The sequence below is a fragment of the Triticum aestivum genome, chromosome 1B (assembly GCF_018294505.1).
Source record: "Triticum aestivum cultivar Chinese Spring chromosome 1B, IWGSC CS RefSeq v2.1, whole genome shotgun sequence".
NCBI classification, from domain to species: domain Eukaryota; kingdom Viridiplantae; phylum Streptophyta; class Magnoliopsida; order Poales; family Poaceae; genus Triticum; species Triticum aestivum.
This window is the reverse complement of record NC_057795.1, coordinates 652,808,777-652,829,165: the sequence shown is the minus strand read 5'-3', so window position 1 is coordinate 652,829,165 and position 20,389 is coordinate 652,808,777.

The following is a 20,389-nucleotide window of genomic DNA, read 5'->3' as shown; positions in this document are numbered from 1 at the left end:
GCCCATGTAGGCCCATTAACCCCCCGGTACTCCGGTAAAATCCCGATTTCACCCGGAACAATTCGATATCCAAATATAGGCTTCCAATATATCAATCGTTATGTCTCGACCATTTCGAGACTCCTCGTCATGTCCGTGATCACATCCGAGAGTCCGAACAACCTTCGGTACATCAAAACATATAAACTCATAATGAAATTGTCATCGTAACTTTAAGCGTGCGGACCCTACGGGTTCGAGAACTATGTAGACATGACCTAGAACTGTTTCCGGTCAATAACCAATAGCGGAACCTGGATGCTCATATTGGCTCCTACATATTTTACGAAGATCTTTATCGGTCAAACCGCAGAACAACATACATTGTTCCCTTTGTCATCGGTATGTTACTTGCCCAAGATTCGATCGTCGGTATCCAATACCTAGTTCAATCTCGTTACCGGCAAGTCTCTTTACTCGTTATGTAATGCATCATTCCGTAATCAACTCATTGATCACATTGCTTGCAAGGCTTATAGTGATGTGCATTACCGAGAGGGCCCAGAGATACCTCTCCGACAATCGGAGTGACAAAAACCTAATCTCGAAATACGCCAACTCAACATCTACCTTTGGAGATACCTGTAGAGCTCCTTTATAATCACCCAGTTACGTTGTGACGTTTGGTAGCACACAAAGTGTTCCTCCGATAAACGGGAGTTGCATAATCTCATAGTTGTAGAAACTTTGTATAAGTCATGAAGAAAGCAATAGCAACATATTAAACGATCAAGTGCTAGGCTAACAGGATGGGTCATGTCAATCACATCATTCTCCTAATGATGTGATCTCGTTAATCAAATGACAACACATGTCTATGGTTAGGAAACATAACCATCTTTGATTAATGAGCTAGTCAAGTAGAGGCATACTAGTGACATTAAGTTTGTCTATGTATTCACACATGTATCATGTTTCCGGTTAATACAATTCTAGCATGAATAATAAACATTTATCATGATATGAGGAAATAAATAATAACTTTATTATTGCCTCTAGGGCATATTTCCTTCAGTCTCACACTTGCACTAGAGTCAATAATCTAGATTACACAGTAATGATTCTAACACCCATGGAGTCTTGGTGCTGATCATGTTTTGCTCGTGGAAGAGGCTTAGTCAATGGGTCTGCAACATTCAGATCTGTATGTATCTTGCAAATCTCTATGTCTCCCATCTGGACTTGGTCCCGGATGGAATTGAAGCGTATCTTGATGTGCTTGGTCCTCTTGTGAAATCTGGATTCCTTTGCCAAGGCAATTGCACCAGTATTGTCACAGAAGATCTTCATTGGTCCCGATGCACTAGGTATGACACCTAGATCGGAAATGAACTCCTTCATCCAGACTCCTTCATTTGCTGCTTCCGAAGCAGCTATGTACTCCGCTTCGCATGTAGATCCCGCCATGACGCTTTGTTTAGAACTGCACCAACTTACAGCTCCACCGTTTAATAAAACACGTATCCTGTTTGCGATTTAGAATCGTCCGGATCAGTGTCAAAGCTTGCATCGACGTAACCATTTACGACTAACTCTTTGTCACCTCCATGAACGAGAAACATATCCTTAGTCCTTTTCAGGTATTTCAGGATGTTCTTGACCGCTGTCAAGTGATCCACTTCTGGATTACTTTGGTACCTCCTTGCTAAACTTATTGCTAAGCATATATCAGGTCTGGTACACAGCATTGCATACATGATAGAGTCTATGGCTGAAGCATAGGAAACATCTTTCATTTTCTCTCTATCTTCTGCTGTGGTCGGGCATTGAGTCCGACTCAACTTCACACCTTGCAATACAGGCAAAAACCCTTTCTTAGCTTGATCCATCTTGAACTTTTTCAAAACTTTATCAAGGTATGTGCTTTGTGAAAGTCCAATTAAGCGTCTTGATCTATCTCTATAGATCTTGATGCCTAATATGTAAGCAGCTTCACCGAGGTCTTTCATTGAAAAACTTTTATTCAATTATCCCTTTATGCTATCCAGAAATTCTATATCATTTCCAATTAACAATATGTCATCTACATATAATATCATAAATGCTACAGAGCTTCCACTCACTTTCTTATAAATACAGGCTTCTCCAAAAGTCTGTATAAAACCATATGCTTTGATCACACTATCAAAGCGTTTATTCCAACTCCGAGATGCTTGCACTAGTCCATAAATGGATCGCTGGAGCTTGCACACTTTGTTAGCACCTTTTGGATCGACAAAACCTTCCGGTTGCATCATATACAACTCTTCTTCCAGAAATCCATTTCGGAATGCAGTTTTTACATCCATTTGCCAAATTTCATAATCATAAAATGCGGCAATTGCTAACATGATTCGGACAGACTTAAGCATCGCTACGGGTGAGAAGGTCTCATCGTAGTCAACCCCTTGAACTTGTCGAAAACCTTTTGCAACAAGTCGAGCTTTGTAGACAGTTATATTACCATCAGCGTCAGTCTTCTTCTTGAAGATCCATTTACTCTCAATGGCTTGTCGATCATCGGGCAAGTCAACCAAAGTCCAAATTTGTTCTCATACATGGATCCTATCTCAGATTTCATGGCTTCAAGCCATTTTGTGGAATCTGGGCTCATCATCGCTTCCTCATAGTTCGTAGGTTCGCCATGGTCAAGTAACATGACTTTCAGAATAGGATTACCGTACCACTCTGGTGCGGATCTTACTCTGGTAGACCTACAAGGTTCAGTAGAAACTTGATCTGAAGTTTCATGATCAATATCATTAGCTTCATCACTAATTGGTGTAGTTGTCACAGGAACCGGTTCTTGTGATGAACTACTTTCCAATAAGGGAGTAGGTACAGTTACCTCATCAAGTTCTACTTTCCTCCTACTCACTTCTTTCGAGAGAAACTCCTTCTCTAGAAAGGATCCGAATTTAGCAACGAAAATCTTGCCCTCAGATCTGTGATAGAAGGTGTACCCAATAGTCTCTTTTGGGTATCCTATGAAGACACATTTCTCCGATTTGGGTTCAAGCTTATCTGGTTGAAGTTTCTTCACATAAGCATCGCAGCCCCAAACTTTAAGAAACGACAACTTTAGTTTCTTGCCAAACCACAGTTCATAAGGTGTCGTCTCAAGGGATTTTGATGGTGCCCTATTTAACGTGAATGTGGCCGTCTCTAAAGTATAACCCCAAAATGATAGCGGTAAATCAGTAAGAGACATCATAGATCGTACCATATCCAGTAAAGTATGATTACGATGTTCGGACACACCATTTCATTGTGGTGTTCTGGGTGGCGTGAGTTGCGAAACTATTCCGCATTGTTTCAAATGTAAACCAAACTCGTAACTCAAATATTCTCCTCCACGATCAGATCGTAGAAATTTTATTTTCTTGTTACGATGATTTTCTACTTCACTCTGAAATTCTTTGAACTTTTCAAATGTTTCAGACTTGTGTTTCATCAAGTAGATATACCCATATCTGCTCAAATCATCTGTGAAGGTGAGAAAATAACGATACCCGCCGCGAGCTTCGACATTCATTGGACCACATACATCGGTATGTATGATTTCTAACAAATCAGTTGCTCGCTTTATAGTTCTGGAGAACGACGTTTTAGTCATCTTGCCCATGAGGCACGGTTCGCAAGTACCAAATGATTCATAATCAAGTGATTCCAAAAGTCCATCAGTATGGAGTTTCTTCATGCGCTTTACACCGATATGACATAAACGGCAGTGCCACAAATAAGTTGCACTATCATTATTAACTGCATCTTTTGGCTTCAACATTATGAATATGTGTATCACTACTATCGAGATTTAATAAAAATAGACCACTCTGTAAGTGTGCATGACCATAAAAGATATTACTCATATAAATAGAACAACCATTATTCTCTGATTTAAATGAATAACCATCTCGCATCAAACAAGATCCAGATATAATGTTCATGCTCAACACTGGCACAAAATAACAATTATTTAGGTCTAAAACTAATCCCTATGGTAGATGTAGAGGTAGTGTGCCGACCGCGATCACATCGACTTTGGAACTATTTCCCACGCGCATCGTCACCTCGTCCTTAGCCAATCTTCGCCTATTCCGTAGTCCCTGTTTCGAGTTGCAAATATTAGCAACAGAACACGTATCAAATACCCAGGTACTACTGTGAGCATTAGTAAGGTACACATCAATAACATGTATATCACATATACCTTTGTTCACTTTACCATCCTTCTTATCCGCCAAATACTTGGGGCGGTTCCGCTTCCAGTGTCCAGTCTGCTTGCAGTAGAAGCACTCAGTCTCAGGCTTAGCTCCAGACTTGGGTTTCTTCTCTTGAGCAGAAACTTGTTTGCTGTTCTTCTTTAAGTTCCCCTTTTTCTTCCCTTTGCCCTTTTTCCTGAAACTGGTGGTCTTATTGACCATCAACACTTGATGCTCCTTCTTGATTTCTACCTCCGCAGCCTTTAGCATTGCGAAGAGCTCGGGTATAGTCTTGTCCATCCCTTGCATATTATAGTTCATCACGAAGCTCTTGTAGCTTGGTGGAAGTGATTGAAGAATTCTGTCAATGACACTATCATCAGGAAGATTAACTCCCAGTTGAATCAAGTGATTATTATACCCAGACATTTTGAGTATGTGTTCACTGACAGAACTATTCTCCTTCATCTTACAGCTATAGAACTTATTGGAGACTTCATATCTCTCAATCCAGGCATTTGCTTAAAATATTAACTTCAACTCCTGGAACATCTCATATGCTCCATGACGTTCAAAACGTCGTTGAAGACCCGGTTCCAAACCGTAAAGCATGGCACACAGAACTATCGAGTAGTCATCAGCTTTGCTCTGCCAGACGTTCTTAACATCGTCAGTTGCATCTGCAGCAGGCCTGGCACCCAGCGGTGCTTCCAGGACGTAATTCTTCTGTGCAGCAATAAGGATAATCCTTAGGTTACGGACCCAGTCCGTGTAATTGCTACCATCATCTTTCAACTTAGCTTTCTCAAGGAACGCATTAAAATTCAACGGAACAACATCACGAGCCTCTATCTACAACAAACATAGACAAGCAAAAATACTATCAGGTACTAAGTTCATGATAAATTTAAGTTCAATTAATCATATTACTTAAGAACTCCCACTTAGACAGACATCTCTCTAGTCATCTAAGTGATCACGTGATCCAAATCAACTAAACCATGTCCGATCATCACGTGAGATGGAGTAGTTTTCAATGGTGAACATCACTATGTTGATCATATCTACTATATGATTCACGCTCGACCTTTCAGTCTCTGTGTTCCGAGGCCATATCTGTATATGCTAGGCTCATCAAGTTTAACATGAGTATTTCACGTGTGCAACTATTTTGCGCCCGTTGTATTTGAACGTAGAGCCTATCACACCCGATCATCACGTGGTGTCTCAGCACGAAGAACTTTCACAACGGTGCATACTTAGGGAGAACACTTCTTGATAATTTAGTGAAAGATCATCTTAAAATGCCACCGTCAATCAAAGCAAGATAAGATGCATAAAGGATAAACATCACATGAAATCAATATAAGTGATATGATATGGCCATCATCATCTTGTGCTTGTGATCTCCATATCCGAAGCACCGTCATGATCACCATCGTCACCGGCGCGACACCTTGATCTCCGTCGTAGCATCGTTGTCGTTACACCATTTATTGCTTCTACGACGATCGCTACCGCATAGTGATAAAGTAAAGCAATTACAGGGCGTTTGCATTTCATACAATAAAGCGACAACCATATGGCTCCTGCCAGTTGCCGATAACTTCGGTTACAAAACATGATCATCTCATACAATAAAATATAGCATCACGTCTTGACCATATCACATCACAACATGCCCTGCAAAAACAAGTTAGATGTCCTCTACTTTGTTGTTGCAAGTTTTACGTGGCTGCTACGGGCTTAGCAAGAACCGTTCTTACCTACGCATCAAAACCACAACGATAGTTTGTCAAGTTGGTGTTGTTTAACCTTCGCAAGGACCGGGCGTAGCCACACTCGGTTCAACTAAAGTTGGAGAAACTGACACCCGTCAGCCACATGTGTGCAAAGCACGTCGGTAGAACCAGTCTCGCGTAAGCGTACGCGTAATGTCGGTCCGGGCCGCTTTAGCCAACAATACCGCCGAACCAAAGTATGACATGCTGGTAAGCAGTATGACTTGTATCGCCCACAACTCACTTGTGTTCTACTCGTGCATATAACATCAACGCATAAAACCTAGGCTCGGATGCCACTGTTAGGGAACGTAGTAATTTCAAAAAATTTCCTACGCACACGCAAGATCATGGTGATGCATAGCAACGAGAGGGGAGAGTGTGTCCATGTACCCTCGTAGACCGAAAGCGGAAGCGTTATGACAACGCGGTTGATGTAGTCGTACGTCTTCACGATCCGACCGATCCAAGCACCGAACGTACGGCACCTCCGAGTTCAGCACACGTTCAGCTCGATGACGATTCCCGCACTCCGATCCAGCAGGGTGTCGGGGATGAGTTCCGTCAGCATGATGGTGTGGTGACGACGATGATGTTCTACCGATGCAAGGCTTCGCCTAAGCACCTCAATGATATGACCGAGGTGGAATATGGTGGAGGGGGGCATCACACACGGCTAAGGAACAACCACGAAGATCAACTTGTGTGTTATGGGGTGCCCCTGCCCCCGTATATAAAGGAGGGAGGGGGAGGTGCGGCCGGCCCCTAGCGGTGCGCCTGGAAGAGTCCTACTCCCACCGGGAGTAGGACTCCCCCCTCTTGCCTTGTAGGAGAAGGAAAGGGGGCAGGGGAAAGAGGAAAGGGGGGCGCCCCCCCCCCCTTCCTTGTCCTATTCGGACTAGGGGGGGAGGGGGCGCGCGGCCTGCCCTGGTCGGCCCTCCTCTTCTCCCTTAGGGCCCATGTAGGCCCATTAACCCCCGGGGGGGTTCCGGTAACCCCCCAGTACTCCGGTAAAATCCCGATTTCACCCGGAACAATTCCGATATCCAAATATAGGCTTCCAATATATCAATCTTTATGTCTCGACCATTTCGAGACTCCTCGTCATGTCCGTTATCACGTTCGGGATTCCGAACAACCTTCGGTACATCAAAACATATAAACTCATAATGAAACTGTCATCATAACTTTAAGTGTGCGAACCCTACGGGTTCGAGAACTATGTAGACATGACCTAGAACTGTTTCCGGTCAATAACCAATAGCGGAACCTGGATGCTCATATTGGCTCGTACATATTCTACGAAGATCTTTATCGGTCAAACCGCATAACAACATACGTTGTTCCCTTTGTCATCGGTATGTTACTTGCCCGAGATTCGATAGTCGGTATCCAATACCTAGTTCAATCTCGTTACCGGTAAGTCTCTTTACTCGTTATGTAATGCATCATTCCGTAATCAACTCATTGATCACATTGCTTGCAAGGCTTATAGTGATGTGCATTACCGAGAGGGCCCAAAGATACGTCTCCGACAATCGGAGTGACAAAAACCTAATCTCGAAATACGCCAACTCAACATCTACCTTTGGAGACACCTGTAGAGCTCCTTTATAATCACCCAGTTACGTTGTGACGTTTGGTAGCACACAAAGTGTTCCTCCGGTAAACGGGAGTTGCATAATCTCATAGTTGTAGAAACTTTGTATAAGTCATGAAGAAAGCTATAGCAACATATTAAACGATCAAGTGCTAGGCTAACGGGATGGGTCATGTCAATCACATCATTCTCCTAATGATGTGATCTCGTTAATCAAATGACAATACATGTCTATGGTTAGGAAACATAACCATCTTTGATTAATGAGCTAGTCAAGTAGAGGCATACTAGTGACATTAAGTTTGTCTATGTATTCACACATGTATCATGTTTCCGGTTAATACAATTCTAGCATGAATAATAAACATTTATCATGATATGAGAAAATAAATAATAACTTTATTATTGCCTCTAGGGCATATTTCCTTCAAAAGACGATAAGACAAAATTCATTTTTTTATTTTTCTCCTAAGCGCTTATTCAAGCACTTGGCGTTTATAGATCATAAAAGTGTCGCTAAGACCCGGAGGATCCAAAACGCCGCAGATTCCACCTCCTAGATAGTAGCGTGAACCAACAATCTCGAAAGGACGTCTAGAAGAAACTTATTCACCACCGCCAAAGCGAAGTGATGGACAACCAAAACCCCTACTACGAAACATTAGACTGCTGGATGCACACTGAACTAGATCACACCGAGGACCGCCTGATGTTTGGGGTGCTCCGAGTCTTGTGTGGGAGCTGACTGTCGTCGAGAAAGTGGCCAAGCGGGCCGCCGCACACAACCTCAACCTAGGTACTTCCTTGTCTCCAGCTATCCCTTGTTCTTCGGGTTCTCGATTTGCGATTCTTGATAAGGTTTCTCTTGAGCACCTAGCTGACGTCGCTTCAAACTGTGATGTTGTGTTCTGAGGCAAGTGTGCTCCTCGGTTAGAGAAAATTGCGGCCATACGGGCTAAAGAGAGTTTTGATGGGGCCCTGGCGGCAACTCGAGCTTAGGAGGAACGCTAGCGTCAATGGGCCTTGGCTACAACTGAGTCCGGGCATAGAGAGTCCGGATCTAACTGTGGCCCTAACGATAATTCGGTAAGGGAGCCTTTTACCGCGGTGCCTTCTAGGTGGGGGCACCACGCGGAAGGCGTCTACGCGTTGGAACCCCATTTTGTCCCAACCTATGGTGAGTGGGGCTTCCTTAGGGGGTGGTCGATACCGATGTAGCACCCTAGTTGGTGAGGGGCGGTGGTACGCCTCCGAAGCTGACATCCTAGCCATCTGACCTCTATTAGGGATCGCTTAATCCCACATAAAGGGTCCGCCCCTGAATTGGTTCCCACATGAAGTTGCTTTGGTAGAACGCTCAAGGATTCCGCCATTTGAGCCCGCGATGTCAATTGATCGAATACTTCACGAAGAGGACGTTGATAGTGTGTGCCTGCGGGAGACAATTAGACAGGATTTCTCCCTTTGGATGATTCACGGGGCCCACCACCCGTTTGCGTGGCAATGGCTACTGCGATTGGTGGATTCTGCTAGGTGTCAAGGAGGACACCTTTGAGGTCAATTATATGGATCGCGGGGATTTTTTTTCATACATTAGACTTTTTTCTAAAAACGCCCATCGTCCGTCGATCACGTCCGCCACACCACCACAAAAAACGCCCATCTTCTAAATTTCCCGTAAGATTTCACGGTGGCTGTCTGGCTAATGGTGGTGCCTGGTGCGGATGGGAACGCCACACGGGCCACGGGGGAAAGGAACTTGTACTACGTCAGGAGGCAGATGCCACGGCGAGCCGTAGTACACTCGTACTGCAAAACCAAACACAGGGCCGGGGGTTGGTGCCGTGCGTGCTGACGGGTCACCGCCCGTCTCCACCACAAGAAAATCCCGGTGGTGGCCCTGCCCGGCGGCCGTCGTTGAGGTGGCTGGCGACGCCCCGTCGGTCGCTTTCGTCAGCTCGTCGTCTGCCGCTGCATGTCGCCGTCTGCACGCAACGCATCGGAGAATCGGACGGCTTTGGCATCGGAATCGTGTCCGGGGAGACATTATTGTGCGCGACGCACGGCCATGTGTCCTCTGTTCTGCTCCGGACTGCTGGCTTGGCTGGCTTGGCTCGTGGATAGGCATGGACGTACGATGTGACGGCGACGCCTGCTCGCCTGCTGCTTTCCGCTCCGGCGAGCCGGGTGGGTCACACGGCGGTCCAACAAGACTTTCGAGTTTCGACACACGGAGGCGTTCCCTTTTTCGGTACGCTCTACTCCACCAGTCGAACGAACGATGTTAACAATTCCGGCGTGTGGGCTAGCTAGAAAATCTTGCCGTGCACATTGTTGTCTCTTCTGCCAGAAAACCACAATGAATAGTTTTACACGTGAATCATGCATGGTTTCCTTTTTCTAGGAGCGTGCATGGTTTCCTTGGCTACCCAACACACGTCGGGCTCGCGTGTACAAGACGGCCGTGCAACAATCTTTTAGTGCTGGCATGGATGGTCATTGTGTCCTGTGTTTATAGCGCACGGACGGCGTAACCGACGTGCAACAGGTCAACTCCGTGCGCCAGGTGTTATACTAATCCATGATTTCCGTCGAGAATTAAGCACGGCTTTGTTGACAACAGTTCTTTTTTTCCATTGACAAGACTTGTTAACGCTGTCATAGAGCGCGAATCAACTTGTGGTTGAGTTGGTTAGGTGGACAGTGGTATCCCAACCCACCAGAGTTCAAATCCTGGTGCTCGCATTATTCCTGGTTTTATTTCAGGATTTCTGGCTATACGCTTTCAGTGCCGGTTCAGTCTCTCGGAGGTGCCCCTAGGGGTATGGTGTACGTGTGTGCGTTCATAGGGATGAGTGAGTGTATGCGCGTGTATATGAGCGCTTGTGTCTGTACTGATGTTAAAAAAAACGCGGTCGTAGAGCGAGTAAGCTGCACCGACGACTCGATCTCATATGCATTTCCCTATGCATGCTACACGTTAGTGCTATATGTAATGCTCAGCATGTTAGAGCATTTACAACCGGACCCTAGCTACTCTTCGTCCTCGGAGATGTCCACGACGACGGTGCCAGGCACCGGTTGGACAGGCGGGTAGGAGGGCTCCGGCTCATCCTCCTCCTGCTCGACCTCATCCATGTAGGCGAGCATCTTTGCCTGCTGCGCCTTCATCTCCTGCCGGCGACGGCGTCTTGCCTCCGCAGCCGACTCCGACCGGAGGGAATCAAGGATGGCCTGCTGTTCCGCCTACAGATCCCTGTCGCCAGCGTCCCCCACATCCTCCTCCTCTGGCTCATCCCCCTCTTCCTCAAAGTCCTCGCCATCGTCCTCCTCCTCTGGCTCATCCCCCTCTTCCTCAAAGTCCTCGTCGTCCTCCTCTTCCTCTGGCTCATCCCCCTCTTCCTCAAGGTCCTCGTCGTCCTCCTCCTCCTCTGGCTCATCTCCCTCTTCCCCAAAGTCCTCCTCCTCCTTGTCGTCGTCGTCCTCCACCACCACCAACACCACCTCCTCCTCCTCCTCCAACTCCTTTTCCGTATCCATTGCATCCGGAGGTAGCCTCGCGGCGTTCTCGGCTTCGCGCCTAGCCCGGATTTGCTCAAGGACCTCGAGCCGGTGCTCCGACGTCAGAAATGGCTCGCTCCTCACCCGACGGCGTGGGGGGGGGGGCATGGCTACTAGGAGGACAGCTGAATTGGAAAGTGGTGGCGGCGGCAGACAGGAGGATGAAAATATGAATGGATGGTAGGGTTTCGGTGCCGCCGATCGACTTAAATAGTCGGGCAATGCACTACGCGGCCCACCGGAGCAGCGCCATGCAGCGCCATCGGTTCGACGGAGGAGATGAGATACGGACCGCCGGATTGGATGGCGTTTCCGGCTGGGACCCTTTCGTTAGTCTGACGTGGTGGGCGTGCCCGGGAATGGACATGCAAAACGAAGCCATGGACAGGCAAAACCCTACTACGAAACATTAGACTGCTGGATGCACACGGAATTATATCACCCGAGGAACTACTGATGTTTGGGTGCCCCGGGTCTTGTGTGGGAGCTGAATGTCATCGAGAAGGTGGCCAAGCGGGCCTCCACATGCAACCTCGATCCAGGTACTTCCTCGTCTCCAGCTATCCCTTGTTATTTGGGTTCTCGGTTTACGATTCTTGGTAGCTAGGGTTTCTCTTGAGCACCTAACTGTCGTCGCTTTGGAATTGCATTGTTGTGTTACGAGGTAAACATGCTCCTCGATTAGAGCAAATTGCGGCCATCCGGGTTAAAGAGAGTTTTGATGGGGCCCTGGCGACAACTCGAGCTTAGGAGGATCTCTAGCGTCAATGGGCTTCGGCTACAACTGGGTCAGGGTATAGAGATCCCAGATCTAACAGTGGCCCTAGCAATAATTCAGTAAGGGAGCCTTCTACTACGGTGCCTCCTAGGTGGGGGCACTGCGCAGAGGGCACCCTACACGTTGGAACCCTATCGTATCCCAACCTATGGTGCGTGGGGCTCCCTTAGGGGGTGGTCGGTACCGACATAGCCCCACAGTTGGTGAGAGGGAGTGGTTGGCCTCCCAAGCTGACGTCGTGGCCCTCGACCTCTAGTAGGGCTCGCTCAATCCCACGTAAAGGGGCCATCCTTGAATTGGTTGCCACATGAAGTTACTTTTCTCGAACATTGGAGAGTAAGGCCATTTGGGCGCGCGCGATGTCAATTTGTCGAATACATTCACGAGGAGGGCGTTGATTGTGTGCTTGTGCAGGAGACAATTAGACATGATTTCTCTTTTCATGTGATTCAGGGCCTGGCCCACCACTCATTTGTGTGGCGATGGCTCCACCACACTGCCAGAGCTTCGCCGCAGCCGACTCCGATATACTGAAGGCCGCCGTTCGTCGTTGCTTAGCACGCTTCAAGGATATAATTCAACAAACATTTTCTCTGTCGTAGTTGCTACGATGGTATTCGGTAATATGTTTCAATATGAAATATATTAGGTGTGCATCCGAGATATAAGCGGGAACACAGAAGCGGGAAACGTTGGGGGTGAGAAAATGGGCCTATCGGGTACATGGAAGTCAATTAGTACTAATCGACTTAGCGGAAGCCAATTAGTCCCAATCGACTTCCCTGTAGCCGACAGGAGCCAGTCGGCTACCACCTGGCCAACTATGTATTTTTTTAAAAATTAGTCGACGTATTATTTCTATAAATTAATAAAAAATGTATTATTTTTAAAAAATGGCCCATCGACAGGAGTTCTTTGATGGAGACACTCAATCTGTTAAACTGGACTGACAACTTGATTTGCGCTGAGGCAGCGACAGCGGGGCAGCCGACTACGGCCCAAGTTCGAAACAATGTGGTGTTCGGAATAAATTAGCACATGTCTATTGTTGATTAGAACATGCTAACTAATGAACCGTCATTAGCAAGGGGTGTGTCCAATCCTGAAGAGTCATGTCTCTTCTCTCTCTCTATTGTCAAAAGGCACATGTTCGAAAGGATGTCTCTGAACAGGCACATCTTCTTTCCATCTCCTATAGATAACTTAAAGGTTATAATAAGAAGAAATACCAACTTTAGATAAGTTTAGCCATATACACTTAAGAGAACACACAATTCAATACCCAAAGGTAAAAGCGGCTTGCACATGAACTCACTCAAAAGATTGGAGCCCTACTTGAGGGAGTCCTGGATTAGGGGGTCATCGGACAGCCGGACTATATACTTTGGCTGAACTGTTGGACTATGAAGATACAAGACTGAAGACTTCCTCCCGTGTCCGAATCTCTCCTTGGCGTGGAAGGCAAGCTTGGGAATCCAGATGTATAGATCTCCTTCTCTGTAACCGACTCTGTGTAACCCTAGCCCCCTCTGGTGTCTATATAAACCGGAGGGTTTAGTCTGTCGGACAAAACCAATCATAATCATAGGCTAGCTTCTAGGGTTTAGCCTCTATGATCTCGTGGTAGATCAACTCTTGTAATACTCATATCATCAAGATCAATCAAGCAGGAAATAGGGTATTACCTCCATCGAGAGGGCCCGAACCTGGGTAAACATTGTGTCCCCAGCCTCCTGTTACCATTAGCCTTAGACGCACAGTTCGGGACCCCCTACCCAAGATCCGCCGGTTTTGACACCGACATTGGTGCTTTCATTGAGAGTTCCACTGTGTCGTCATGATAAGGCTTGATGGCTCCTTCAATCACTTGCAATGATGCGGTCCAAGGTGAGGTTTTCCTCCCCGGACAGATCTTCGTATTCGGCGGCTCCGTACTGCGGGCTAACTCGCTCGACCATCTGGAGCAGATCAATAGCTACGCCCCTGGTCATCAGGACAGGTTTGGAAACTTGAACTACACTACCGACATCCACGGAGACTTGATCTTCGACGGATTCGAGCCCATGTCAGGAGCGCCGGACAGTCTCGACGAGCATGACTTAGATCTGCCATCGGACGGTGTTCAGGAGATCGCACCTGTGGCTGCTGTCGGTGTCAAAACCGGCGGATCTCGGGTAGGGGTCCCAAACTATGCGTCTAAGGCTAATGGTAACAGGAGGCTAGGGACACGATGTTTACCCAGGTTCGGGCCCTCTCGATGGAGGTAATACCCTACTTCCTGCTTGATTGATCTTGATGATATAAGTATTACAAGAGTTGATCTACCACGAGATCATAGAGGCTAAACCCTAGAAGCTAGCCTATGATTCTGATTGTTGTTGTCCTACGGACTAAACCCTCCGGTTTATATAGACACCGGAGGAGGCTAGGGTTACACAGAGTCAGTTACAGAGAAGGAGATCTAACATCCGAATCGCCAAGCTTGCCTTCCACGCAAAGGAGAGTCCCATCCGGACATGGGACAAAGTATTCAATCTTGTATCTTCATAGTCCAACAGTCCGGCGAAAGTATATAGTCAGGTTGTCCGGATACCCCCTAATCCAAGACTCCCTTAGTAGCCCCTGAACCAGGCTTCAATGATGATGAGTCCGGCGCGTAGATTGTCTTCGACATTGCAAGGCGGGTTCCATCTCCGAATACTCCGTAGAAGATTTTGAACACAAGGATCATGTACGGCTCTGCAAAAATAATTTCCACACACCACCGTAGAGAGCATAATACTTTATAAATCTAATCTGCTGACAATTTTTCACAGCGTGTCCTCACGCCGCGGCCCGGATTAATACGAACCATTTTTCTCAGCCTGGGACGGCACGTACTGCAAGGCGGTTTTATTGGCACGTCTTGTCGAAGCAGAGATCGTGTTCCCTTATCGCGGGATTCTCATCAATACGGGTGCGGGTAACCCAACTACGCATGTTGGCATGACTCCTTGTTTTTAGGCAAGTCCCAAACGGTTACGCTGAGGACACTCGATATTCACCCTCTTTATAGAGGGGTCGAGGCCTATCCCTTTCTTCCCACGCTTGCGCCTTTCCGCATCTCGAGTTCCAACACCCGAAGCTCAAGCTTAAGCACTCCGGATCTTCAATCATGTCCGGATCCAACCTTCAAGGCCGGTGGATGGCCTCCTCTGTCACAGAGGAGGACATTGCGAAGCTCAGGGAGGCGAGATATCTGACCGCCGACGTCAAGCATAGGCTTCCTGCTCTAGGGCAGGTCATCCCCACTCCCGAACCCAGTGAGAGTGTTGTATTTGTTTCCCACTTCCTCCGAGGCTTAGGCTTTAGTCTTGATCCCTTCGTGAGAGGGCTCATGTTCTATTACGGGCTAGATTTTCACGATCTAGCTCCGAATTCCATTCTTCACATCTCGTCGTTTATCGTCGTGTGCGAAGCCTTCCTCCACATCACCCCACACTTCGGCTTATGGCTCAAGACCTTCAACATAAAGCCTAAGGTGATCGAGGGGCGACACGAGGAGTGCGGAGGCGCTGCAATAAGCAGAAACGCCGATGCCCCATGGCCAGAGGGTTCCTTCCCGGTGAGGGAGTCCTGGATTAGGGGGTATCCGGAAAGCCGAACTATATACATCGTCCGGACTATTGAAGCGTGAAGATACAAGACTCAAGACTTCAGCCCGTGTCCGGATGGGACTCTCCTTTTCGTGGAAGACAAGCTTGGCGATCCGGATATTATATTTCCTTCCTTGTAACCGACTCCATGTAAACCCTAGCTCTCTCCGGTGTCTATATAAACCGGAGAGGATGGTCCTTAGAGGGCCGATCACAATTACAATCATACCATCATAGGCTAGCTCTTAGGGTTTAGCCTCTACGATCTCGTGGTAGATCTACTCTTGTACTACTCATATATTCAATATTAATCAAGCAGGCAGTAGGGTTTTACCTCCATCGAGAGGGCCCGAACCTGGGTAAACATTGTGTCCCTTGCTTCCTGTTACCATCAGCCTAAGACACACAGATCGGGACCCCCTACCCGAGATCCGCCGATTTTGACACAATCATGCATTCTGATAGGAGAGGCCGCTTAGTGCGGTACTACGTTGAAGCGAGGGCTGTTCTTCTGAGTAATGCATGATAACCGCTTCGGAAGGGAGTGATGTCGAAGAGTAATTCTTCGCTTCTGAAGTTGTCGGGAGAACCGAATGTCACCTCTAATACGAGGGAGCCCCTGCAGCGGGCCTCAACTCCTTTAAAGGTGGTGTTACTTTGGCTGATTCTTGATGGATCTATCCCCATCTTGCGGACGGTGTCCTGATATATCATATTAAGACTACTGCCGCGGTCCATGAGGACTCGAGTGAGATGGTATCCATTGATTATTGGGTCAAGCACCAAGGCAGCCGATCCTCCATGCCGGATACTAGTAGGGTGGTCCCTGTGATCGAAAGTGATCGGACAGGCCGACCAGGGGTTGAATTTGTGGGTGACGGGCTCTATAGCGTATACGTCTCTGAGCACGCGTTTGCGCCTTCTCTTTGGTATGTGAGTCGCATAGATCATGTTTACTATTTTGACTTCTGGTGGGAATTTTTTCTGTCCCCCAGTGTTCGGCTGGCGAGGCTCATCCTCGTCTTCACTTGGTGTTTCCCTTCTGTTGTGTTCGGCATTTAACTTGCCGGCCTGCTTGAAGACCCAGCATTTTCTGGGGTGCCATGAATTTGGCACAATCTGTCCAGGACTTTGTTCAGGTCGTACGGTCCCTCTTTGCTGCCTTTCAATGGCTTCTTTCGTTGACCGGGTCGAGAGCCCCTGAATCCGGTGTTGACCGTCGTGTTGTCCGGACTTTCTTCCTTGTTTCGACGCTTGTTTTTTTGCGCCGTGGCTTCCCGTTGCCATCCTAATTTCGGATGTGCCTGGGTCACTGGTGCCTCTACGGGCCAACCAGCTATCCTCACCCGCGCAAAAGCGGGTCATAAAGCTTGTTAAGGACGCCATTGTTCTCGGCTTTTCTTGGCCGAGGTGTCTGGCAAGCCATTCGTCATGGATACTATGCTTTAAGGCCGCTAGGGCTTCGGCATCCGGACAATCAACAATTCGATTCTTCTTAGTGATAAATCTGTTCCAAAGCTTACGGGCTGACTCTCCGGGCTGTTGTATTATGTGACTTAAATCGTCTGCATACGAAGGTCGGAAATAGGTCCCTTGAAAATTGGCCCTGAAAGCGTCCTCAAGTTCCTCCCAACTTCCGATTGAATTTTCGGGGAGGCTTTTCAACCAATGCCGAGCTAGTCCTTTCAACTTGAGGGGAAGGTATTTGATGGCGTGGAGGTTATCCCCACGAGCCATGTGGATGTGAAGGATAAAATCCTCAATCCAGACCCCAGGGTCTGTCGTTCCGTCGTATGCCTCTATGTTCACGGGTTTGAATCCCTGTGGAAATTCGTGATCCAGCACCTCATCGGTGAAGCACAGAGGGTGCGCAACCCCTCTGTATCTGGACATGTCATGGCATCCTGTTGACTGTTGTTGTGTTCGGTGTTGAGTCTGAACTGGTATTCGATCAGTGTGATCGTTTTGGTGACCATAATCCCACGCCGGAGCATGTCCTCTAGATCCATAGATGGACCTGGTCGCACCGGCCTTTTTGTCCAGGAGCTCATGTAAATCATGTGCTGGCTTGTGTGCGGCGTCAGTAGCTGCTCCATCGCGGCCATGAGGTGGTCGGTCCGGCCGATTGGCCGTATTGTTCTTCGGCGGAATGGGCTCTATGGCCTCATCGTCGAATTCGGGCAGCAGCTTGCGCTTTGGGTAGCTCTTTGTGTGACGATCGTCGCCATATTTTTCTTCAGTGTCTAGCACTTTATTCCATCTGCGGTTGAGCGTATCCTGCGCGGCCTTAAGCCTTTGCTTCTGCTTCTTTAGGCTCCTCGCAGTGGCCATAAGCCTTCTATGGAGGTTATCTTGTTCCAAATGTTTTTCCAAGATGATGAATGCATCGTCATCTGGACTATCCTCCTCTCCGGAGGCAGGTTGATGAGTTTGACCCTCGGGATCGCTATGATCGGGCGTCTGCTCTGGGCTGTGTTCGGCGTGACCTGGCTCCTGCTCCATCACTGGGTCCATATGGTCGTTGTTGCCTTTGGAGTCGACTGGGATGTCAATTTTTCTTGTGCTGCTATCGCTATTTTTACTGTGACTGCACTTAGAGCGGCGCCTGCGCCATCATTTTGGCTTTTGTCCCGGGAGTGGGGGGGGGGTTATCCTGCGTTGTGTCCTATTTGTCGCCGCTGTCCTTCTTAGGCGTGTCCACCATGTATATATCATATGATGAGGTGGCAGTCCAACGCCCTATGGGCGGTGGTTCCAGATCGTCCCCTGCATTGACGTCCATACGTTGATGTCGTCGGAGTCAAAGTCAAGCATGTCTGTTAGGTCATCGACAGTGGCTATTAAGTTGGTGGTGGGTGGGCAGCGATTTTCTTCGTCGTCCGTATCCCACTCGAGCCGGACATAGTGCGGCCAGGAGTCTTCTGACAAAGAGAGAGACCTTAAAAAGTTTAGCATGTCACCAAAGGGCGAGCGCCGAAAGATATCCGCGGCGGTGAACTCCATGATTGGTGCCCAATCAGCTTCGATGTGCACGGATGTGCACAGTCTGGGACCCACGGCCAGAAACAAGTCCGGGGGTCCGGCGACACAGATTTCCTTAGAGGAGGAATCTGTGTTCGGCTCCGACGCCGATGAGTATGCGGCCTCCATGGCGGGGTCCATCCACCCGTCCTCGGACGACGCGGTCTGCCTCGGATTTAGGTCCGGAGCTGCTGCAGGTGCGATATCCCAAATACTGTCCGACAACAGATCTAAGTCGTGCTCGTCGTGACCGTTCGGCGCTCCCGGCGTAGGCCTGAATCCATCGAAGATCAAGTCTCCGCGGATGTCGGCCATGTAATTCAAGTTTCCAAACCTGACCTGATGGCCAGAGGCGTAGCTGTCGATCGGCTCCAGATGGCCAAGCGAATTGGCCCGCAGTGCGAAGCCTCCGAACACGAAGATCTGTCCGGGGAGAAAAGTCTCACCCTGGACCGCATCGTTGTTGATGATTGAAGGAGCCATCGAACCTTACAGCGACGACACAGAGGAACTCTCAATGAAAGCACCAATGTCAGTGTCAAAACCGGCGGATCTCGGGTAGGGGGTCCCGAACTGTGCGTCTAAGGCTAATTGTAACAGGAGGCTGGGGACACGATGTTTACCCAGGTTCGGGCCCTCTCGATGGAGGTAATACCCTACTTACTGCTTGGTTGATCTTGATGATATGAGTACTACAAGAGTTGATCTACCACGAGATCGTAGAGGCTAAACCCTAGAAGCTAGCCTATGATTCTGATTGTTCTTGTCCTACGGACTAAACCCTCCGGTTTATATAAACACCGGAGGAGGCTAGGGTTACACAGAGTCGATTACAGAGAAGGCAATCTAACATCCGAATCGCCAAGCTTTCCTTCCACGCAAAGGAGAGTCCCATCCGGACATGGGATGAAGTCTTCAATCTTGTATCTTCATAGTCCAACAGTCCAGCCAAAGTTTATAGTCCGGCTGTCCGGATACCCCCTAATCTAGGACTCCCTCAGCTGCCCCGGCCATTAATCCGGAGCAGATTGTGCCATCCGAGGACGGGTGGATAGAACCCGCCACGGAGGCCGCATATTCATCAGCGATTGAGCCGAACACAGACCTCACCTCCAAAGAGATTTGTGTCATCAGACCCTCGGACTCATTTCCGGCCATAGGTTCCGAACCGCGTGTGTCCGCGCCTATCGAATCTGATTGGGCACCGATCATGGAGTTTACCTCCGCGGATATCTTTCAGCACTCACCCCTGGGTGACGTGCTAAATTCATTAAGGTCTCTCTCTCTATCAAGAGACTCTTGGCCGAACTATGGCCGGCTTGAGTGGGAAGTGGACGACGAAGAAATTCGTTCCCCACCCACCACCCACTTAATAGCCACTATTGACGACTTAACTGACACGCTTGACTTCGACTCCAAAGACATCGACGGTGTGGACGACGATGCTGGAGATGAACGGGAGGCACCGCCCACAGGGCACTGGACAACCACCTCATCATACGACATATACATGGTGGATACACCCAAGGAAAACAACGACAAGGAAAGGGATGCAACGGAGGATAATCCCCTCATGCAGAAACCAAAGGGACGGCGTAGGCGCCGCTCTAAATCCCGCCACAGCAAAAACAGCGACAACAACGCAAGAAAGAATAACACCCCGGTCGACTCCAAAGGAAACGACGACCCATGGACCACGCGATGGAGCAGGATGAGCCAGGGGACGCGGAAAATAGTCCGGAGCCGATGTTCGATGACGGCGATCCCAAGGGTAAAACTCATCAACCTGTCTA